The following is a 12,289-nucleotide window of genomic DNA, read 5'->3' on the forward strand; positions in this document are numbered from 1 at the left end:
AAGTTAAGATTAATTTTAAATATATATAATTTCATCTAATTCCATAATTTATACTATAAACTTAGTGAATTTAGCTTAGTGAATTTATGCGGAAAAGAAGCTTGCAATAAATGCATATAATTTCAATTTTGACCCAAACCGAGGACAAATTAAATTTTTTAGTAGAATTCCATTTTGACACAAATAGAATGAAAAAACAATATGGAGTAATACTACGGAGTATATAATTTAATTACTTAGTTAAAAAAAGATTTAACTTTAAAAATGCTATAGATTATAAAAATTCTAATAAATTAATAGTCAAAATTAGGGATGTCAATTGGGCTAACCTGCTCGGGTTCGGGCCAATCCACTCAGGTTGTCAGGCTATTTGGGTACGGGTTATTCGGGCTGTGAATTTTTCGGGTTATATATTTTCGGCCCTAACACTAAATCTTCGGGTTTAGAGCTAACCCACGGGCTATTCGGGTCAATAGTAATCTTATATGTTCTCTTCTATCCAATCCAATATTCTAAATTATTAAAAAGCATATTGTAACAAATAGTAAAGTATTATCAAAGTGATCAAGAGAAAAAAAAATAATAGCAATTGAAAATTGTAACAAAATAGATAAACATATCGTTTAATTAATAGCACACATGAATCTGACTACAATTAAATGGAAATCATACAATTCATAAAACCCTAACTTTTAATCAATTCATATAACCCTAACTTTGAATTTAAGATGGAAGACATAATTACTATATATTCTTCATTGATAATGTTGTATTTAATATTGATATTACCAAATATACTTCGTATAAGTATATAATCCAAAATTTTAATTATATTTTTATATTAAATGCTCAACCCGTGGGCTAAACCGCCACCCACTCGGGCCAGCCCGCATAACCCGCCGACCTGAACGGGTTAGCCCGTGTAGCCCGCTTCTGATATGTGTTGCGATTTTCCGGCCCTAACCCTATTGATTTTAACAGGTAATTCAGGTCGACCCGTGGGTTTTGGGCTAGATTGACATCTCTAGTCAAAATTAAAATCTAACTTTTAAGACATAATTATATAGTAAGACCCAATTTGGAACTTTATAAACAAAATAATATAGTGGTACACTCAATTTTATTTTAGAACTGTATACAGAAATTAGAATTTTATAAGCCACAATAATATTGTACACCCAATTTTAATTTAGAAGTCTATACGAAAATTAATTATAGATTTTTGTTATTGACAATCTCTCCCTCTCTGGTAATGGAGAGACCGCCCCACAATCCCTCTTCAAACTCCCAACTCCAGCTCTCCTCATTATTATACATTTATATATACTGGATACTCACCTGCGATGGTTATGTAAGTGTAGCAATATGAGATTATCTTGTTTGTTTCAGTACTTTGTTTCTTATGCTATGGTCATAATGTTATTAGTTAAATATTATGTATAATTTCAGAAATTTAATTATATAAAATCAAATAGTAGTAGTATTAGTTAGAGGTGAAATACCATAACCATATTAGTCGTACGTAGAATGCTAGCTGTAATTGATATTGATGAAAATTATGCATATGTAGATTCATTTATTTACATGATTTGTGCATGGAGTGGTGTATAAAGACCGCTAACAGATCGGCGTCGGCCGGGACTATGGCCGGGGCGGTGGGTCTGCAATTCATCGCCGGTGGCCTTGTTGATGGCAATATTGCTCTTTGGAATCCTCACACTCTCATCAGGTAATCTAATCTGTCTCATTATTAAACTGATTCTGATTTTATACCTTAGTTTTTATTTGCAGTAAATATAAAAATGGTGAGAATGCTCTTGCTGGAAATCTATCAAAACACAAAGGAGCAGTAAGTTTATGATGCTACTTCTATTTTTTTTTTTTTTTTTTTAATAATTATGGAGTGTTAGTTTTGTGGCAAGCAAGGTTCGTGGCTTGGAGTTCAATTCTCTTTCTCCCAACCTTCTGGCTTCTGGGGCCGAAGAAAGAGATATTTGTATATGGGATGTATCGAAACCATCCGAACCAAGCCTCTTCCCACCGCTCAAGGTGTGTTAATTATTTCAGTTTCAACTTATATTTGTGGTGATTTTGTAAAATTTATGTATTATGCAATTTTTTAACTGTTAGTCATCGGGGCACTTTCAAATGCGTAGTATTGATCCATTTTTGGGGCAGTGAAGGAAGCTCAAGACTTAATAAACTCTTTCACAGGGTGGTGGATCTGCAGAACAAGGTGGAATTTCATTTTTGTCATGGAATAGGAACGTTCAACACATATTATTAGCATCCACTTCATATAATGGAACAACTGGTATGTAGGAATCTGTTTTTGCATACATGTATTCTTCATTTCGAATTCGAGTAATTAGCAGATTTGTTATTTTAGTGGTCTGGGATCTAAAGAAGCAAAAGTCAGTGCTAAGGTATCATCACATTTCTTGGTCAACCTAGAGTATTCATATTTCGACCATTGTCGATTCTGAACCCTTATATACTCATATTACAGCTTCTCGGATTCAATTAGAAGAAGATGTTCTGTTTTGCATTGGCACCCTGACATTGCCACCCAACTCATTGTTGCTTCAGATGAAGATAGTTCACCTTCTCTTAGGGTAAAAACACTTAGTTTCGCATTATTTTTCAAAATTATCATAATAATTCAAATGGTCATGTCAGCTGTGGGATATGAGACATAGTGTCTCCAGTGAAAGAGTTTGTTGGACACACCAAAGGTACATACATACTTGGTTAAAAGTAACAAACATGTAGAGATACTTAAATTTGATTCACTTAACTCATATAAGTTATTTTCTTGTGAATAAGGTGTGATTGCAATGTCATGGTGTCCACTTGACAGCTCTTATTTACTTACATGCGCCAAAGATAACCGTACAATGTGTTGGGATACTGCGTCTGGCGAGGTGAATGCTATCACTCTTACGTTTGTTATATAAACTTTCTGATGCCTCACATGTCATTGTCATTGTCATTCTCATGTAGATTGTGGCTGAATTACCAGGTGGAACCAATTGGAATTTTGATGTGCACTGGTACTCTAAGATTCCTGGACTTATATCAGCTTCTTCTTTTGAAGGCAAAGTTGGCATTTATAACATTGAGGTAAATAACTATCAAATGAAAACTGGCTTAAAAGGTAAACATATAGAAACATGAATTTCTTTGTAACACCCGCTTTTAATATTACCTTTTTACTTTAAGATTTTGTTTTGAGTACGGACGAGTGATACACTTTGAGAAAAATACCGCTCTTGTTTTGTTTGGTATGCCAATGGAAGTGGAATTTTGTGAATGTTCGGTTGATATTGTCGAATCATGTTGGGTAAGAAATCGATACGTGCGATGAGTATTGTTAATGGGAAAATAGAAATTTCATTTACAAGTATTTGGAATTAAATACAATTATTGGGCCTGCTATATCAGCCCAATTGTTCATATTGAATGAAGTCATTTGTGAAGCCCGAAACCAATTCCTCCTTATTCTATTTTGCAGCCCAATTTTACTTCAAATCTTTTCACTTCCCAACGTTACACACGATTTCACCAACATCCCTACGTCCCTGAAAAATCTCCAACCAAAATCTGTCAACTCCGTATATTTGCCTCAACTGCACAATGCAGGTTACTCATTCCTTCACAACAAAAGAAAAAGGGAGGCACAGAGAATACTGTGAATTCAACATTCACTCTGCCGTAATTTCTTTCTTCTACTCCCTCTGTCCCACTAGAAATGAAACGTTTTCCTTTTTGGATTGTCCCACTAAAAATTGAAACGTTTCTTAAAATAGAAATAACTTTATCTCTATTTTTCCCTCTTTCTTACTTTACTCTCTCATTTTTAACTTACAAAACAATACTACATAAAATCTTATGCCGAAAAGCAAACGTTTCATATTTATTGATATTTATTGGGACAGAGGGAGTACAAAGTAATTTCTTTTCAATCACAAGAATAGAACCTCCATATTTTGATTCCATAATATAAATTCTTGAAATCACAGTTGAGAAGAAATAGCTAGAGTAAGAGAGCCGAGAGTCCTTCAAATTGTTTTCCTGCGACTCTTTGCAACACAGGTATATATCTTTTCCTAAATTCCACTGCATATCATTCACGGTAGTATATCCATGGGAATTTAGTCCATCCTTGAATTTCTTAAATTGTTGAATGAAGCATTCTTGATAAAGCTTGGATCTTTAATGCTTTAGTAGCCTTTGCTTTCTTCCAATCCCAAATCCCTAAAATCCTTATTTGCCCATTAATAAGTGAAATCAATCAAATAGAATTTGATGTTTTCCTTAATTTTAAGGTAGTAGATAGAAAGGGAGATGAGCTTGCTGTTTCTGATTCGGGAATATGAGATGAAAATCGAGAGAGAGGTGTTAGAGATGAGGGAGAGACGAGTTGTGATGTTGGAGCTGTTTTGTTCTTTTTGAGATTTATGAGAGAGATACGATGGTGGTGAAGGAGTATACTTTTTACTCTTGAATTACTTGTCTTCTTTTAATTTTATTGGGCCATTCTTGTCTCACTAGTTGGTTTCGATTTGAGAAAAAGGAATTAGTTTGGGTATGGAGGATGTAAGTGTGTTAAGCTGGGAGTATTTATTTATTTTATTCTTTAAATGTTTGTTTTTGTTCCCTTTGGGAGTATTTTAATAAGTTATGTGTTGATTTTTTCTAGTTTTAAAAGGAAGGTATCGTATGGTGGCTGGAAGCATTTTTTTAGCTACTGACTCTTTTTCTCTTTAGTTTTGTTTAATGGGAGCGCTGAACTAGTTTATATAGTGATTGAATTTATGGTGGTTGGAACTGAATCAGTTAGCCTATTTCAGCTTAGTGAAGATCGAGAGAATAAGTTTTGGTTGGGACTTTTGTGTTTAATCTGATGTATTAATTCTAGATCTGTCGTTAGACTGAGTTGCTATATGTGAGTTTTTCTTTAAGAAAAGATGGAGGAATAATGGGAGCGCACACACTTAGTATGCATGCATTGTCTTTTAATTAATTTATTTTACAAAGTCTAATTTTGCACACCATGTTATTTCAAAAAGGGTGAATTTGTGCACGTCGTTTGCGGTTGGAACAGAAAGTGATTGAGGAGTTAAGCTTTTGAGGTGGACTTTCGTTTTAAATAAGGACTATGTCCCAAATATTTTTACTATGTGAAAGGAGGTGAAAAATGTTTGTCTTGCCATGTTTTGTATTTGAATGAACATATCTGAAGTGGCTATGCCATGTATTGTTAACGAATTCGGGTCCCAGTAGGGCCGCAAACCCTGCTCGGACTGGTGTACACCCAGTAGATCGTGCGCTATCTCATTGAAGTTGGCCGGTCTAGTGACTTGGTTCGTGGCCACGTTCCTTGTCATGTAGTTCAGATATGGTATGGTGATGGTGGATGTGGATGGAAAATGGTTGCGCAACCGAATTTTATGGAAAATATATTTTTAGTGTACTTGGGTTCTTTTAATTAAAACCCCCAAGATCACTCGTTTATGGCTTGACAAACTGTATTTTGGCATGTGTCCACTGAGTTCATCAAGTACTCAGCCATGCATATTGTTTTTCTTAATATGCAGATTGAGCGGCGATGGACGTGGAGGATGTTGAGCAGAGTTGTTGGAAAATTATATCTTGTTTGGTTGTTGGATTTGTCGGGTCTTCATACTCGGCAATTTTCCATGTTTTGACGTTTCCGCTAAAATCCTAAATTTCCTTTGGACTGTTTTATCATTGGGTCTTATTATTCGAAGTTAGTTTTGTGGAGACAGTATTCGAGTTTGTTTTAAGTTTCTTAGTTAATCTTTTGTTTTGGTCGTGTATATTTCGTTGTTCCCCTTTTCTTGCCCGCTTCTTTAACCCTCCCCTAGTCGCGATCAACCGTGTTTTCTATCCTTAAAAAATGCAGGCGTGACATTCTTCTTTTTGAAATTGTTGCTAGGCACCATCATGAGAGTATGTTCTTGATTGTTTGAGCTCTTGTTCTACAATATATAGATGATGGAATAGTTTTGATAGTAAATTAAGAGTGAAGGCAGTTGTTGACCTTGACGTCAGTGGCATCGAACTTGGTGTTGACTTTTTGACTACCTTCTCCAATTTGTTAGGACGTTATTTTATTATGCGAGTGTTCACCATGACATGATCCACGTTCACCACATTAATTGTTATGGAGTATAGGCAGTTGAACACAAAAATAACGACAAGGAAACAACACAAGAACTTGAATTTAAACTCAAAAGAACATTCCTCTGAAGACAGTTCCTAAACTCATTTATTTAGATATCTAGCTCTTTCAAATAGGTCTCCTACTAACTCTAAAGGAGGAAAGCATATCAACTTAAAGATAAAGAAGGAAGCACATCCTCAAACATGGAAAGTAATTTCCAAAGACAATGAAGATCAATAATTCCATCTCTATCAAAATTGATCTTTCTAGTCTTGTTCGTTAACTTTGAATAGATACGTCCAAAATAACAAAAAACAACACAACCCAAACGACACAAGCATATTGTTATGGACAAAATAAAAAGAAGTCTATATGTTGAGGGGCCCAAATGGACTTTACTTCTTTGTCGGATGGAATGGAATGTGGTTCCTAATTCCATTCTAGTCATTTGCTTGGTACGATGGAATGAAGAAGATAATGAATGAAACTGCAAAGGAAATGCAAAAAAATTGTCATTTCTTTCCTATTTTCATTGTATTCCTACCTTCATTCCATTCCATCATACCAAGAAGGGTCTTTAGTATCTGATCTCACGCTTCCTCATTTTCGTTTCAACGACTGTGGACTTGAAGTACTGTAATAACATTATTAAATTCAGGGTTGTGGTCGAAATGGTCTCAGAGAGCGTTACAGTGGTTCAGGTATCTACTTTCTTTCATTTTTGAAAATGTATCTTTGACAATGGGCTCGTCTCAAAATTTCTTAGATTACTTTGACAAATGAGGACAGAAGATAAATAGTTACCTTGAAGCCCATTGTACCTTGCATCATTAACATGGTTTAGTTGTACATTCTTGCAATTTATACAACTTCTACCATGTATTTTGTGCTGCTAAAATTCATTAGAGGAGACATTTTATGCTCCTAAAATTGTAGCCATGTTAATGCTTACCTTGAGTTTCCAAACTGTGTGTGGCCTACCTTATGTGTAAAGTTGTATATTTATGTTTCAAACAAAAGAAAGTTAACTTCGTGTAAATGGAAGTACATTAGACATGAGAGCTAAGGATTTTAGTTACATTTCCAGTTTATCTTTGTTCTTGTTCATATCCAAAATGCTGGACATTTTTTATAATAAACTTTTGGTATCATTACATGTTATATATAAATTTCACATTGTTCCTACAACCCATGCAGTTCCATTTAGTACCAGCATTTAGGTTTTAGGTTATTATATACCATACAATTCATGTGTTCGCAGCACCACTGAGGGCCCCAAAGTGGTACAACAATCGTGCTGGAGTATCATTTGGTTTTGGAGGCAAACTTGTGTCATTGAACTATGATGAATCTTTAGAGGTATTGAAAGGAGCTTTGATTGTTGATTTTTCTTGCATATGTTACATTAGTGTGACCACAGGTTCTTTATCCAAGTATATGTGCACAATTTAATCGCAGAAGATGGTTTGGTAAGTCGATCTTCTGAGTTTGAAGCTGCAATCAAAGATAGGGATAGATCATCACTGAAACTTCTGTGTGATAGGAATCGCAAGAATCTCGGTATGTCTTCAATTTCCAGCCTTATTCCCTAATAGTCTTGTCTAAATACACTATATTCTTCTCAGGTCTGATGAAGACATGAAAACATGGGGATTTATGAAGGCTATGTTCACTGAGAATGGGACAGAAAGGTCAAAGCTTCTTTCCCATCTTGGTTTCATTCTTCCAGTTGAAGAAACTAAATCTATAAACAATGAAGTCTCTGAGAAAGGGAATAGTCTCTCTACTGATGATAGTGTGATGATTAAAGACGCATCATTGTATACAGCTGACAGTGGGGAAGATTTCTTCAACAATCTTCCTAGTCCAAAGGTAGATTCCCCTTTGACACCTTGTAATGATGAAGGCTCTAGTACGGAATACCAACAAGAATTGAATGGCCGAGAGGATCCTTCATTTGATGATGCGGTACAATGTGCTTTGGTCGTTGGGGACTACAATAAAGCAGTTGCACTATGCATTTCTGCAAATAGATTGGCGGATGCTTTGGTCGTTTCTCATGTTGGTAGTGCCACCTTGTGGGAGAAGACACGTGATCAGTACCTCAAGTTGAGTTGTTTTCTGAATCCATCTATATTCTATACAAGCTTACCTGAAGACGATCCATGTAGGAGTTACCATCATGCTCTTCTGTAAGGTTCTTTGACCACATATCCACTGCTTTATCAATGTTCCCAGCACATATATAGCATTCTGTTGCTGCAGCTGTATCACCTGCTGCAATGAGCCTAGCAGCAAGAGTGTCGCATAACAGAATCCACTCGTCTGCATGAGTTGTTCTTCGTACCTAAAGGTGATTATGTTTTCCGAATTCGTATAGGTTTCTTCATGTTTTTTGGTACAATTTTCTCTATATTTGTTATACCTCAGGTTGTTTCTGCCATGGTAAACAATGACCTCATGAGCATCGTGAAAAGAAGGCCCCTAAAATCGTGGAAGGAATCCCTCGCTCTATTCTGTATCGTAAGTCTTTCTTTCCCTCACAAACCAAGTTGTGTGATTGTTTCCTCTGTGAACCAAGATTATATGTTTATCAGTTCAATGGTATGTACATTGACTGTATAAATGCTTCTTGTCACCTATTCTCGTTGAAGCTAATTCCACAACAAAAGAATTTCATTCTATGGTTGTACATAGTGTGGTAATTTGACATAAACGTCGATTCATCTGGTGAAATCTCTTGACAATAGTGTGCACATTGTCATCATTCAGTTTGCTCATGCAGACGAGTGGATTCTGTTATGCGACACTCTTGTTGCTAGGCTCATTGCAGCAGGTGATACAGCTGCAGCAACAGAATGCTATATATGTGCTGGGAACATTGATAAAGCAGTGGATATGTGGTCAAAGAACCTTACAGAAGAGCATGATGGTAACTCCTACATGGATCGTCTTCAGGTAAGCTTGTATAGAATATAGATGGATTCAGAAAACAAAAATTAAGCAGGACCGAACAACTTACGCACATATATGCTACTTGTAAGGATTTAATGGAGAAGACAATTGTCTTTGCTTTGGCGACCAGACTGAAACGGTTTAGCTCTTCATTCTACACGTTAGTCGAGAAATATGCTGAAATTTTAGCAAGCCAAGGTCTCTTAACTATAGCAATGGATACTTGAATCTTTTGGGTACCCAAGAATTGTCTACTGAACTTATTATCTTGCGCGATCGAATAGCTCATTCAATCAAGCCAGGTGCGCCTAAAATATGAAGTTTAATCATCGTTCCTGTGAATTGAAATAATCTACATATACAGACGCGGAGACTGAGAGTGGCGAGGCTTGTGATAAAACTGAGTTACAAACTGGAGCTGCTGATGAATCAAGCTATTGTGGCGTTCAAACTTATTATCAAGTAAGTTTTTCATGTTTTTCGGGACGTAGATGTTGCCTAATAACATCAGTGTTATTTTCTCCACCTCAGGTGCAACCGTACAGTAACAACAGTGCATATCCACAACAAAACGATGTTCAACCGGGAAGATTTGTTCCAACTCCAGTGGTGATTATATATAGTGTGAATGTTTGTTGAGATTTTTGCGAAGCTGATGATTCCTTTCTGTGCTTACAGGCACACTTTCCTCATGCGAATACTCAGCCTCCTCCTGTGTCGGAGCAGTACCAGCAGCCACCAACTTTGGCTTCTCATCTGTACAAAGTACGCGCAACTCTTCAACTTATATAATCAACTTAACCGTTGTTCTGATTTTGCCCCGTCTCACTTAGGAGGGGGCTGATTATCAACGTGCTACTGGATACGGAGCCACTCCAATGCAAACAACGGCTCCTACAGTTTTCATGCCACTCAGTAATTCCTCACAACCTCCTAGTCCTGCTCCTGTACAGCCAACTCTACACACTGTCGATACGTCAAATGTTCCTGGTAAGTAAAATGAGGCTGCTATCTAAATCAAGATGTATGATGAGACGAAAAGATGATTGGCATCACCTTCTTATATACTCCCTCCGTCCCAATAAATATGAAGCATTTGGTTTATAAGTAATTTTGTGCAGTGTTGTTTTGTGAGTTAATGAAGAGGGGGGAAAAAGTAGAGATGGTATTTTTAATTTTTGGAAGCGTTTCGTTTCATTTTAATGAGACAACCCGAAAAGGAAAACGTTTCATTTTTAATGAGACAGATGGAGTATATGATCTGTTGTAAATATATGATATGTTGCAAATATGCTACAGCGCCACAGAAGGCAGTCATCACTACTTTAACGAGACTTTACAATGAGTTAACCGAGGCATTAGGAGGAGCGCGAGCAAGCAAATCCAGCTAAGAAAGGGGAAATAGAAGTCAACTCAAGGAAGCTGGGAGCCTTGTATGCAAAGTTGACCAGTGGAGACATATCAAAAAATGCTGCAGAGAAGCTCATACAATTATGTCATGCACTTGATAAGGGTAACTATGGAAATGCCCTTCAAATCCAGGTAGAAGCTACCAATAATTTTAATATATGTGTGAATGATCGATACATTTCAATGTGCTGTTCTTGTATATAATATAGGTTCTTCTCACGACGAGTGATTGGGATGAATGCAACTTTTGGCTGTCAACACTCAAAAGAATGATGAAGACAAGGCAAAACTTGAGATAGCTCACAAAAATTCCTATTTACCATCATCTTTTATGATTGTACCGGCTTGTTACATAAATATCGACCTCACTCTAAGCGCATCATAGCATATTGATGTCTGGATTGGAGAATTGTACTTTTTTGGTTAAATGCAATAAAAGAAATATTTGTGCATATAAAATAAATAATTAAGAAAAAAAATTGTGAGCTTTGATATGGAAATTATTGACATGTCGTCATGGGAAGGAAAAGACACGCCTCCAAACTCTCAATTCATTCATCACTTGCCAAAATACTAGTACGTCTTAAATAGGGTGTCGAATCCACGAGAAAGGTAGAACCATAAACATAAAAACCTAAATGGTAGGAGTCAATTCCTATCGGTGAGAACTCGTCGGACAAATCTATGAGATTCTAGGAGAAGAGGTGCGGCCAGCGATTGTGTGGTGCAAGAACTAGGGTTTTGCAAAACCTTAGTTGGAGTTTTTTAAGTTTAAGATTAAAAAATACAATACCAATGAGATAATGTATTTCTTAAGTGAATAAAATATACACTGGTCCTATTTATAATACTAGGACTCTAAGTGGTTCAACTCTTTTTTGTATTATGGGAAAGATCTTACAAAGAACTTGAAATTGAGCTTATAATAATTTTGTTCGACACGTTACATTAAATTAAAGCAAAAAATAATAAAAAGTAAATTCAACAATGACATAAACCTTGTAATGCTCGGGATGACGTCTCTGGCAGCGTGATCTGTCAACCCTAGGCCCCGACTCATTGGGCCATGTAGGGATCAGATCACTCAGGATTCACTAATTACCGGGACCTCTTTTTATTGATTGATCTCTGAGCTGGCTTACAAGCCAAGTACAAAAGTTGTTACAAGATTATAAGTAATCTACAACAAAGATTGTCTAACTATTACAGATTATAACCCCTAATTGGAACCCTAGCTGGTTCAAGATTCTTGACCAATCTGGAACCGAAGCTCTTGCCAATAGAAACCTGCACACTAAGTAGACAAGTTAGTAAACCAACACAAGATCCTCTCGGATCTAAGAAACAGCAATAGACCAAGCAACTGAGCAAGAACAGTAGGAATATGGCTCAGGTCACAATGGTGACTGCACTAGGCCAAGGACCTCCCCACACGCTTCTACCACAAGTCACAAGATGAGAAACTGTCGAATGCTAGGTCAGAACCCCTAGCCACACCGATTGCCACCGAACGTCTATTCTGCTCACAATCACCAGAAACTCACAAGTCTCACAATCACTTCACCAGTTATCACTTCTACAAGCCCAATCTTCGTCAGATTCAAAACCCTAGGTCAGAATCAACCGAGCACTCTGATGGAAACCGAGAGAGTCTCCAAACTCACGATCTAAACCGATAGATCCTACTAAAATAAGGATTAATCGGTGGAAACCAAAGATCAGAGGAGTTCACCA

General features: G+C 36.5%; 1 long non-coding RNA gene and 1 pseudogene across 2 annotated transcripts; both read left to right on the forward strand.

Annotated features, from left to right (window-relative positions):
• The first annotated feature begins 1,247 nt into the window (after positions 1-1,247).
• Positions 1,248-10,987, forward strand: LOC125189883 (protein transport protein SEC31 homolog B-like; annotated as a pseudogene). The gene is made up of 24 exons (XR_016130758.1): positions 1,248-1,351; positions 1,602-1,729; positions 1,792-1,849; positions 1,927-2,049; positions 2,215-2,314; positions 2,390-2,426; positions 2,510-2,615; positions 2,680-2,735; positions 2,827-2,924; positions 3,004-3,123; positions 6,849-6,891; positions 7,452-7,549; positions 7,600-7,750; positions 7,816-8,312; positions 8,533-8,543; positions 8,621-8,713; positions 8,963-9,148; positions 9,235-9,453; positions 9,510-9,607; positions 9,677-9,754; positions 9,824-9,910; positions 9,979-10,135; positions 10,445-10,687; positions 10,765-10,987. The product of XR_016130758.1 is annotated as a protein transport protein SEC31 homolog B-like (transcript).
• Positions 3,223-5,952, forward strand: LOC125187861 (uncharacterized). Its single transcript, XR_016130368.1, has 3 exons — positions 3,223-4,095; positions 5,073-5,135; positions 5,601-5,952. It is a non-coding gene; the product is annotated as an uncharacterized LOC125187861 (long non-coding RNA).
• Positions 10,988-12,289: the final 1,302 nt, after the last annotated feature.

The sequence above is a fragment of the Salvia hispanica genome, chromosome 5, assembly GCF_029641045.1.
Source record: "Salvia hispanica isolate PSC_SH4W2 chromosome 5, Shi_PSC_v1, whole genome shotgun sequence".
Classification (NCBI taxonomy): Eukaryota; Viridiplantae; Streptophyta; class Magnoliopsida; order Lamiales; family Lamiaceae; genus Salvia; species Salvia hispanica.